The sequence below is a fragment of the Petaurus breviceps genome, unplaced genomic scaffold (genome assembly GCF_028583685.1).
Source record: "Petaurus breviceps papuanus isolate PSGF00001 unplaced genomic scaffold, PetGlider_PUasm1.0 90535, whole genome shotgun sequence".
NCBI lineage: Eukaryota > Metazoa > Chordata > Mammalia > Diprotodontia > Petauridae > Petaurus > Petaurus breviceps.
This window is the reverse complement of record NW_027187270.1, coordinates 4,143,959-4,154,046: the sequence shown is the minus strand read 5'-3', so window position 1 is coordinate 4,154,046 and position 10,088 is coordinate 4,143,959. Positions and strand designations below refer to the sequence as shown.

General features: G+C 44.6%; 1 protein-coding gene across 1 annotated transcript in view; it reads left to right on the top strand.

The window, feature by feature from the left end:
• NEXMIF (neurite extension and migration factor) overlaps positions 1-10,088 on the top strand; it is a 186,755-nt gene that overhangs the window by 26,420 nt on the left and 150,247 nt on the right. Inside the window, exon 4 of the mRNA XM_069063109.1 lies at positions 2,526-2,586. The gene's annotated coding sequence lies outside the window, so the exon portion shown is untranslated. The remainder of the gene's footprint in view (positions 1-2,525; positions 2,587-10,088) is intronic.

The following is a 10,088-nucleotide window of genomic DNA, read 5'->3' as shown; positions in this document are numbered from 1 at the left end:
AGCTGGCCTTAGTCTCCTGCTGCCATCTCAGAAGAACCTGAGGCCCTGGGGGAGATTCCTTAGCATTGCCACTATTGCTGTCTACATCCTAGTACCCTAGAACCTCAGAGGCAAAAGGGGCCCCACAATGAACTTAGTCCAACCCGGACCTGAGCAGGAATCCCAAGCAGAACAAGTTTGACCCCTCTTGTAGAGACAAATAATGTGCCCTCCCCAAGTCTTTTTTTCTTTGTACTAAACAAACTCAATTCTGTCATTCATCTGACCCTCCTGTGACATGAATTTGAGGCCTTTGACCTCTGGACACTTGCTCATTAGTGTCACCTTGATAATGCAATGCAACACCCAGAACTAAATCTGGCACTCCATATAGAATCTGACCTGAGTGCTGGACACACTTGATTCAACTTAGGATTGCATTAGCTTTGGAGGCTACTTGGAGTGCACCAAAACCCCAAATCATTTTCAGGAGGAATTATGCCTCCCTCACCTTGTACTTGAGAGGGTGATTTTTTAAAACTCCGTTGGTCAGGCTTTTATTTATCTATATATATTCCTGTCTCTATCCTGGTCCCTATCCCCATCCCTATTCAATTCCTATTTCATCTTATTCAATTCAGTCCAATGACCCGGCCTGTTGAGCTCTTTTTGGATCCTACCTCTCATCTCCCTTGTTAGCTGACCCTCTCAGACTTGTGTCATTTCTAAATCTGGTGGATGTGCCATCTGTACCTGAATCGAAATCTCTGATGAAGGTGTAAATGGCTTAAGCCAAGCACAGATACTGAGGGCACTCCATTGGAGACCTCCTTCCAAGTTGACATTGGATCAGTAATGACTACTCTCTTGGTTTGACCATTCTGCCAGCTGAGAGTTCTCATAACCGTGTTCTCATCTAGCCTGAATCTCTCCATCTTGTCTACAAGAATGGCATGAGAGCCTTGGGCAAATGCTTTGCTGAAATTTAGAGCATCTCCTTGTCTACTGGGTTGGTAACCCAGTCAAAAAAGGAGAAGGGATGAGTCCACATGACCTGTTCTTGAGGAAACCTTCTTTGGCTCTTTGGAATAATTGTTCTACCTTTAATGCTACTGTCTCAGTCCCTTACAGCAGTTTTGGGACTTAAAAGAGTTTTCCAGAAGAGTCAGACAGGCCAGTCATGGGTAAAGCAATAAATCTTTATTATGGCAAAGGTTTTGGAGCCCTAGGAGGAGGAGGGAGGCTCAGCTAGCACTTGGCACTCAGAGCTTTGCCAGCTCTTTGTCATTCTTTTCAGTCTTACGACCATGTGAGGTGGTTGGGGGCCTGTCTTCTCCATGCCAGAGCAACTCACTTGCAAGGGTGGGGAACGTGGGTGCATCTTCTTGGTTTCCCATCTTTAACAACACTGGCAGGGTAATGCTAGAGATTGTCCATTGAGGGAAATAGTGTAAAAAGGAGTGTGTATGTGAATGTGTGTGTGCACATGCACATATTTTGGGGGGTGGGGTTGGGAGTTTCCAGAAAAAGGACAGAGGGGAGAAGGTGTTGGGGAGGAAGGAGGCAGGTCCATAGCAGAGAAAGCCGGCTTCTAGTGCTTAGATGTATCTTATTTGGTACTGAGAGGGTGAGTGACTTACCCACAGTCACACAGCTAGTATGTGGCAGAGGTAAAGCTTGAATCCAGGCCTTCCTGACTCCAAGGCCTGTTCTCTGCCTGCCTCTGGCAGACATACAACCATCATGTATTCCATGCAGGCCATGGTCAAATTCTCCTTGCTCTTTCTTCAATCAGGATTCTTAGTCCTTTGCTACTCTCTGATAACTCTTGTGGCCAACTTCTGTTGTTGTAATACCTACTGGGGACTTCCACCCCACCCTGGAGTTGTCACCCCTCATGTCACTTCATTAGCACCTTTTCTTTTGGGGTCTCTTCCTTCTCCACTTCTTCCTCTAGCTTTAGTCTTCCTCCTTCACTTTCTTCTCTGGTTCTTTTGAATTTCCCTCCCCCAGATTTCAGTCTTGGACTTAATGAACAATTCCCAAACTCTTTGAATCTCCTCCTTCACAATTCCTCCTCCTCTCTTTCTTCCTACCAGGTGATCTCAGAAGAAAAATGGTAGCTTTCCTCTGAGGGCTCTTTCCCTTGCCATTATTCTTTCCAAAATGCAGCACCACAAACTAGAATCCAGCACTTCACATGTTGTCTGATCAGGGCTGAGGACAGCTGGATTCTGCCTTTCCTAATGCTGGGCATCATGCCTCTCAATACAGCCAAAGATCAAATTAGATTTTTGTTGTTGCCAGGTCACACTGTGGACTCCAATTGAGCTAATGAGATAAGATTTAGAAAGTACTTAGCATGGTGTCTGGTACATAGTAAATGCTTAATAGTTGCTTGTTCCCTTCTTGTCCACTAAGACACAGAGGTCCTTCTCATGTGACCTGGTATCTAGCCATGCTTCCCCATCTTGTACTTGGGCAATTGATTTTTTGAACCTAACTATAAGCCACTTGATTTATCCCTATTACCTTTCTATTTTTAGGTCTAGCCCTGCTTTCTGACCTAGTGAGATCTTTTGGGATCCTGACTGTGTCATCTACCAGGTTAGTAATCTCTCTCATATTTGTGTTCTCGGCAATGTTGATAACATACCTTATATGACTTTAAGCAATAGTACTGGAATAATGTATTGGTGTAATGGATAGAGCGCTGGATTTGGAGTTATAGAACCTGAATTCAAATCCTAGTTCAACTATTGACTATATGTGTGACCTTGGACAAGTCACCTAACCTCTTTGGTCTTCCTTTTTCTCATCTGTAAAAAAGAGAATCACTCTCATCTGTAAATCCCTTGATACTCTGTTGAGTACATCAAGACAAGGGAGAGAACCCTGGGAGACTCTAATAGGAACCTCATTCCAAGTTGATAAGAACCCATTAATGGTCCTTTAATTCATTCTGATGCCACCTAACTGTTTTATCATTTAAACCATATCTCTACATCTTGCCATAAGGATAGTGTAAGACAGTGGTGACAAACTCAGCTAGAATCAGATCCCTCTGGCTTATTGATCTAGAAAACTACAAATTAAGATGATATTATATTGTATTTGTATTTATTTTGCTAAACATTTCCCAATAACATTTTAATCTGGTTTGAGTCTTTTGCTGCCAGAGTTTGACACTTCTGGTGTAAGATACTTTGTCAAGTGCTTTGTTGAAACCCAGGCATAATATATGTATAGCATTCCCTGGATCAAAATTATGTTAAGAAGCTGCCATTTTGGCTTGTGGGTTCTCCTTCCACCAATGCAAAAGCCAATCTCTGTACAATTTAGCTGGTGATCTTTGACAGTTAGAACTCCAGAATTTATCAGCTGGGGCCAAGCTGGTGCTTACCTCTAGCAATCCTGTTAAGAGAAGAAAAGGAAATACAGTTAGTCTAGCACAATCATTTCCCATTAATTTCCCATTTTCCTTTCCAGATGCTTACAAATGATCCCCTTGATAACTTGTAGCTTGTCAAAGCCATCCCAAAAACGTGGTGCCCAGCCCTGAGCACAATGCCCCAGATGTGGGTCACTGGGGTGCACCACCCTTCCTTAGCAGCAAAGGAAAGATGCTCAACATGGCCCCAGACAGTTCGGATCTGCTCAGTTATTGAGTTTGGCCTGTGGCCTTGGAAAGCATGGGTTAAAACTCTGACCTTTTGGATAAGCTACAAACTCCTTCCCTCCCCCATCTGGCTCCAGCTGACTTTTCCAATCTGATTTCACATCTCTCCTTCTCATGCTCTTTATGTTCCAGCCAAATTGGACTATCTCATGCTATCCCCTCCCATCTTTGTGTGGTTTATGTGGCCTGTTTCCCCTTATGTCTGCCTATGGAAACCCTTCTTTAGTTTAAAGGCCCAGCTCAGGTGTGAGGCTCCCTTGCAGCCAGTCAGAAGTGATCTAGTTTGGGGCGGCTAGGTGGCACAGTGAATAGAGCACCAGCCCTGGAGTCAGGAGGACCTGAGTTCAAATATGGCTTCAGACACTTAACACAAAACTAGCTGTGTGACACTGGGCAAGTCACTTAACCCCAATTGCCCTACCTTCCTCTCTCCAAAAAGCAAAAAAAACAAAAAGCTCCTTCACTTCTAGAGTACTTTGGCCCATCTCTTTTTTGCCTTTGTCCTTGACTGCCTCATCTTATACTTGTGTACCCATGTCATCTCGCCTGGAAGATGGTAAGCTTGCTGAAGGCAGGATGCCATGTCATTTTTCATCTTTTGATCCCCAGCTCAGAGCACAGGGCCTGGTATATAGTAATAAACATTGGTTGACTTGAATAGTTGAATCCCACAAAGCTGCCTTTGGGCTCTTCCTTCTCCCTTCCTCCCTTCCTCCCTCCCTCATTCCCTCCTTCCCCCGCGCCAGTCCTCCATGTTCTACCAGATGGAACGTCAGGACAGGCACAGTGCAGAGTTCTATTTCTGGCCATGTTTAGTCTGGTGTCTATCCTGGAGGCTGCATGGGCCCCACCCTTCCCCTGCCATCCCCTGGGGGCTTATGTGTGTTGTACTGCCAGGGAAAGAGGGGGAGGAGAAGGATCCGTGGATTAATGTAGGTGTGTGTATTAATGTTAGGTGTGTGTGAGTGAGATGGGAACGAGGAGCTATGGATAACCTGTGTTTCTTTCCCCCAGAAACAGCTATTTAAAGCAGACATGGAGGACAAGCATGGTACTTGGTGGGGTTCCCAATATTGTGCCTGCTGCAGTGTAAGCATTTAGTAAGGGCCATTAAATGACAGGTACATATGTACATGTGTAGCTGTAGAACCACATGCAGAATGCTAAGGTTGGCCTTTGGGGTATGGATTAGGAAGGCAGTGGGTGATAGTGGGAAGAACCAGGGCCTTGTTGACGTCAGAGCACTTGGGTTTGAATGCCAGCCCTGCTACCTACTAGCTGTCTGAGCCAGGGGAAATCACTTAACCGCTTTGGGCCTCACTTTCCCCCTCTGTAGAATGAGGAGATTATTGGGCCACATGATTTCCAAGGACCCTTGCATCTTTTTTTTTGCTTTTGCTTTTTGGAGGGCAATTGAGGTTGTGACTTGCCCAAGGTCACATGGCTAGTTTTTGTGTTAAGTGTCTGAGGTCACATTTGAACTCGGGTCTTCCTGACTCCAGGGCCAATGTTCTATTCACTGTGCCACCTAGCCACCCCTTCGCCCTTGCATCTTTAAACCAACAATATACAATCATTTTTCTTTTATCCATGCTGGAGGATAGTGGAGCTAGGAATGAGGAGCAGGTGTCCAAAGGCCCCCAGAAATGCCTTTGATATCTTCTCTACCTCTCTCTCACCGTCCTCTCTTCTCTCTAGTCTTCTGCAATATATATCGAGGTCCTACTTGAATAATGAATCTCCACCTCCTCTCCCTACCCCCTGGTGAAATTATTTGAATTCAAACTACATATTTCCGTTGAGCTGGAGCTAATAACTATATTTTACAGAATCATAACTTTGAATAGTGCAGCCACTTTGAGGGATTCATTATTTGAACTAATCAGGACCTAGCTGTGTCATATCAGATTTCAAGCCAGGTAGGATATAGGTAGGAATAATGCATGTGAGTTATGTTGAGTTCTTTCAGTCATGTCTGACCCTCTGTGACCCCATTTGGGGTCTTCTTGGCAGAGTTTGCCATTTCCTTCTTCAGCTCATTTGACAGATAAGGAAACTGAGGCAAAGTGACTTGCTCAGGGTCTGAGACTGGATTTGAACTCAGGTCCTCCTGACTCCAGGGCCAGTGCTCTCTCCACTATGTCATCTATTGCTTCATGGGAGTTATGGGAGTTATAGGGAAGCTAATTTGGGGCCAATATCAATTAGTTCTTGCTAACTATTTAAGTTGTCCTGTAATGGAATGGACTGCCTTGTACCATAATGAGCTCCCCCTGACACTGGAGGTGGTGAGGCAGAAGCTAGATAGCCACTTGTTAGGGGATTCCTATACTAGGAAGGAGAGTTAGGCTTAGGTGATCTCTGAGGCCTCTTACTTCCATACTTTAGGAATTACTGATTTCACTGTTTTGTGTATCTTTTTCACGAATACAGATTGTAGCTGCCCTTTTCTTTAGTATATTGTCTCTAGTCAATCAATAGACATTTATTGAACATCTATAATGTGCCAAGCACTGTGCTAAGTGCTATAGGCAAATGGCAACCACTGCCCTCAAGGAGCTCACAATCTAATGGGAGAGACAACATGTAAACAAGTACAGTCCTACCATGTACATATTGTGGGTGTGCTTCCAGACCACTGCAATAAAGTGAATATTGCAATAAAGTGAGTCACACAAATTTTTTAGTTTCTCAGTTCATATAAAAATGTTTATACTATACTGCAGTCTATTAAGTGTATGATAGTATTATGTCTAAAAAAACAATGTACATGCCTTAATTAAAAAATACTTTATTGCTAACACAATACCAACTATCATGTGAGCCTTCACGAGTTGTAATCTTTTTGCCAGTGGAGGGTCTTGCCTCCATGTTCATGGCTGCCAACTGATCAGGGTGGGTGGTTGCTGAAGGTTGGGGTGACTGGCGATTTCTTAAAATAAGACAGCAATGAAGTTTGCCACATAAATCGACTCTTCCTTTACACTTGAACACTTAGAGGACAGCAGGGTTATTCATTGGCCTAATTTCAGTATTGTTGTGTTTAGAGGATTAGGGAGGTTGGAGAAGAGGAGAAGATGGGAACTTCCAGTGGGTGCAGTAGTCACAACACACATGGCATGTATCGATTAAGTTTGCTGTTTTATATGGGCATGGTCTGTGGCGCCTTAGAACAATTACAATGGGAACATCCAAGGTCACTGATCACAGATTACCATAACAGATATAATCATAATGAAAAAGTTTGAAATATTGTGAGAATTACCCAGATGTGACACAGAGACACAATGTGAGCACATGCTCTTGGAAAAATGGCGCCAAGAGATTTGCTGGACACCGGGTTGCCACAAACTTTCAATGTGTAAAAAATGCAAGGTCTGTGAAGCGTAATAAAGCAAAGCACAGTAAAACAAGATATGCTTTTAGAGACAAAGCAAGCTATATATAGGATAAGTGGGAAATAATTAACAGAGGGAAAGCCCTAGAATGAAGAGGGGTAGGGGAAAGCTTCCAGTGAAAGATAGGATTTTAGTTGGGACTTAAAGGAAGCCTGGGAGGTATGTAGATGGAGCTGAGGAGGGAGAACATTCCAGGTATGGGGGACAGCCAGAGAGAATGCCCAGAGCTGAGAGATGGAGGGGTTTGTTCATGGAACAGCCAGGAGGCCAGTGTCATAAGTTACTGTGGCCAAAGGAAAAAAAATCCATCTCTAGTTGTCTGATGATAGGCCTCTCTGAGTTGAATGGGAGGTTGGTTTTTTGATGGCAGACTTGAGACCTGTATCCTAGCCTGCCTTTAGCACCTTACCTGCTGGGGCTAGGACCTATCAGAGTCCACCCTCTACTAGTATATCCTTTAAGACCCTGGCATGATGATGCACCAGAGGAGGAGAAAAATAGACTTTGAGATCCGTTATGAGTCCATATGCTATGATCTTATGGCTAATCCCAAACAGAGCACTGAAAAATCAGGCCTGTGGATCCAGTTTATTAACCTGTTTGTGGATTATTATTCCTATTATATTAGAACATAATATGTGATTTGAAGAGCTCTTTCCATACAACAATCCTGTGATGTAAACAAGACAAGTATTATTCCCGCTTTTTAGATGAGGAGGCTCATCTGAAATGGAGTGCATGTTATATGCATCCATGTTGATTTTTCTTGTACATTTTCTTCTCTTAGCACACCCCATTGATGGCAGGGGAGGGGGTTGGGGAAGCCACCATTGCTTTGGATAATGACCAGAGGGATTAATCTCTATGTGCAGAATTGAGACTTGACTCTGTGTGTATATGCTAATATCTTATGGTAATGTCAGCTATTATTAACCCTTGGGACTGGAGAAAGTTCAGTGAGAGGCACCATGGCATAGGAGTTAAAGCAACTGGCTTGGAGTTAGGAAGCTGTGTAATCAGGGACAAGCTTTGTAAACTCTCAGATCCTCAGCTTCCTTCAGCAGACCCTAAATAGCCAACAGTTCCCACCTCAAGGGCGACATCTCCTTCAATGCCCTCAAGCAAGTTCCTTTTCCTCTCTGAGCCTCAGTTTCACTATTTCCAAAATTTTGTGGTATTCAATCATTTTCAGTCATGTCTGACTCTTTGTGACCCTATTTGGGATTTTTGTTTTGCTTTTTGGAGGGAAAATGGGGTTGACTCCCCCAAAGTCACACAGCTAGTAAGTGTTTAGTGTCTGAGGCCGGATTTGAACTCAGGTCCTCCTGACTCCAGGGCTGGTGCTGTATTCACTGCACCACCTAGCCACCCCAAAGTAATGTGGGCCAGAGCCCCCTTTTTTTTGCCTTTTTGGAGGGGGGAAGGCAGTGCAATTGGGGTTAAGTGACTTGCCCAAGGTCACACACCTAGTAAGCATTAAGTATCTGAGGCTTGATTTGAACTCAGGTCCCCCTGAGCCCAGGGCTGGTGCTCTATTCCTTGCACCACCTAACTGCCCCATTGGGATTTTCTTAGTAAAGAAGCTGGAGTGGTTTGCCATTTCCTTCTTCATTTCATTTTGCAGATGAGGAAACTGAGGCAAACAAGGTGAAGTGACTTGTTCAGGGTCACACAGCTAGTATGAAGCTAGCTTTGAACTCAGGAAGATGAGTCTTCCTGACTCCAGACCTGACCCCATTATCTACCTAGATGCCCCCTCTGAAAAATAAAGGAGGTCATCATGTAAACTTTGGAGTCCATTGCAGCTCCATAATTCTCCAAGTACAGTCCACAGACTTGAACCAGCAGGGCATTAATTTCTTCCCTCTGTATTTCTTCTCCTTTTTCTTAGTCACAGCCTTGAAAATAACATGGCTAGGCTCATTCCCTCCATTTCCTCTCCACAGCTGTTTTTTTTTCTTCTAGACTCTGGTATCCTCCCACAACCAGCTCTCTTTCCTTGGGGTCGAAGCAGTACATAAACTCTGTCCCACTTATTCAGTATTTATATCACTCAATCTGTAAGCATTTTGAAACACACCCATGGTGTGCCAAGCACTGTGCTACATAGGCCCTCAAGAAGCTTACTTTCTAATGAGGGAGATGCCACCTGCATAGAAAAGTATGTGCCGAATGAGTACAAAAGGAATACAACATAGTCTGGGGAGGAGATGCATTAGCCATGGCAGGGAAGAGGGAAGGCTGCCTGAAGAAAGTAGTATTTGATCTGAGCAATGGAGCAAACCAGGGATTCCGAGAGGCAGAGGTGAAGAGAGAAGCCTGCCAGGCAGGAGGGACAGCCAGTACAAAAGCCCAGATAGAAAGTCACATATGACTGGCTGGTCATGTAGGGGGAACGATCACAGCCAGACAGTTCAGGAACCGAATAATAATAGATAAGTGGTTGATGTCCAGCACTTTGATGATTTGAAGGGGGATGTGGCAAAGAATCGCACAGTATGGGCAGATGGGGCCGGTTTGCAGTCTGTGCCACTGGAAGGGGTACCCCCACTTTGATGTTTTTCCAGAGCGCCACTGAGAGGGTGGTGGCTCAGTAACTGGCCTCTCCCTTCTTTCTTCCCCTCCATGACGTGGAGCCATCCAGGTTGACAGATGGGAGGGGGGACAAGTAGCCCCCTTCATCTCCCTCATCTGGCTTTGACTTTTCTCTGGCCTCCCTGCTAATACCTCTTAAAGCCGCCTCCCGCCCTCCTTGGTTGGCATCCCTCTGGTGCCCACAGTGTGACAGGCATAATTTGCCTCAGTTTAATTTGTCACGGTGTATCAGAGTGAGGGGCGTCACACAATAGCTGGGGACCTCACTGTGCTTTCATTCTCAGAGACCCTGCTAATTAAATTTTTTATGAAGGAGCCAAGGCACACCAGTGAAACTCTCCAGCCCCAATGTAGCAGGCAGTTCCCAAAGAGACCTCATCTGTGCACTTCGCTATGAAAATCAATTAGTGTTATGAATGTGTGATAGCTTTCCTGAA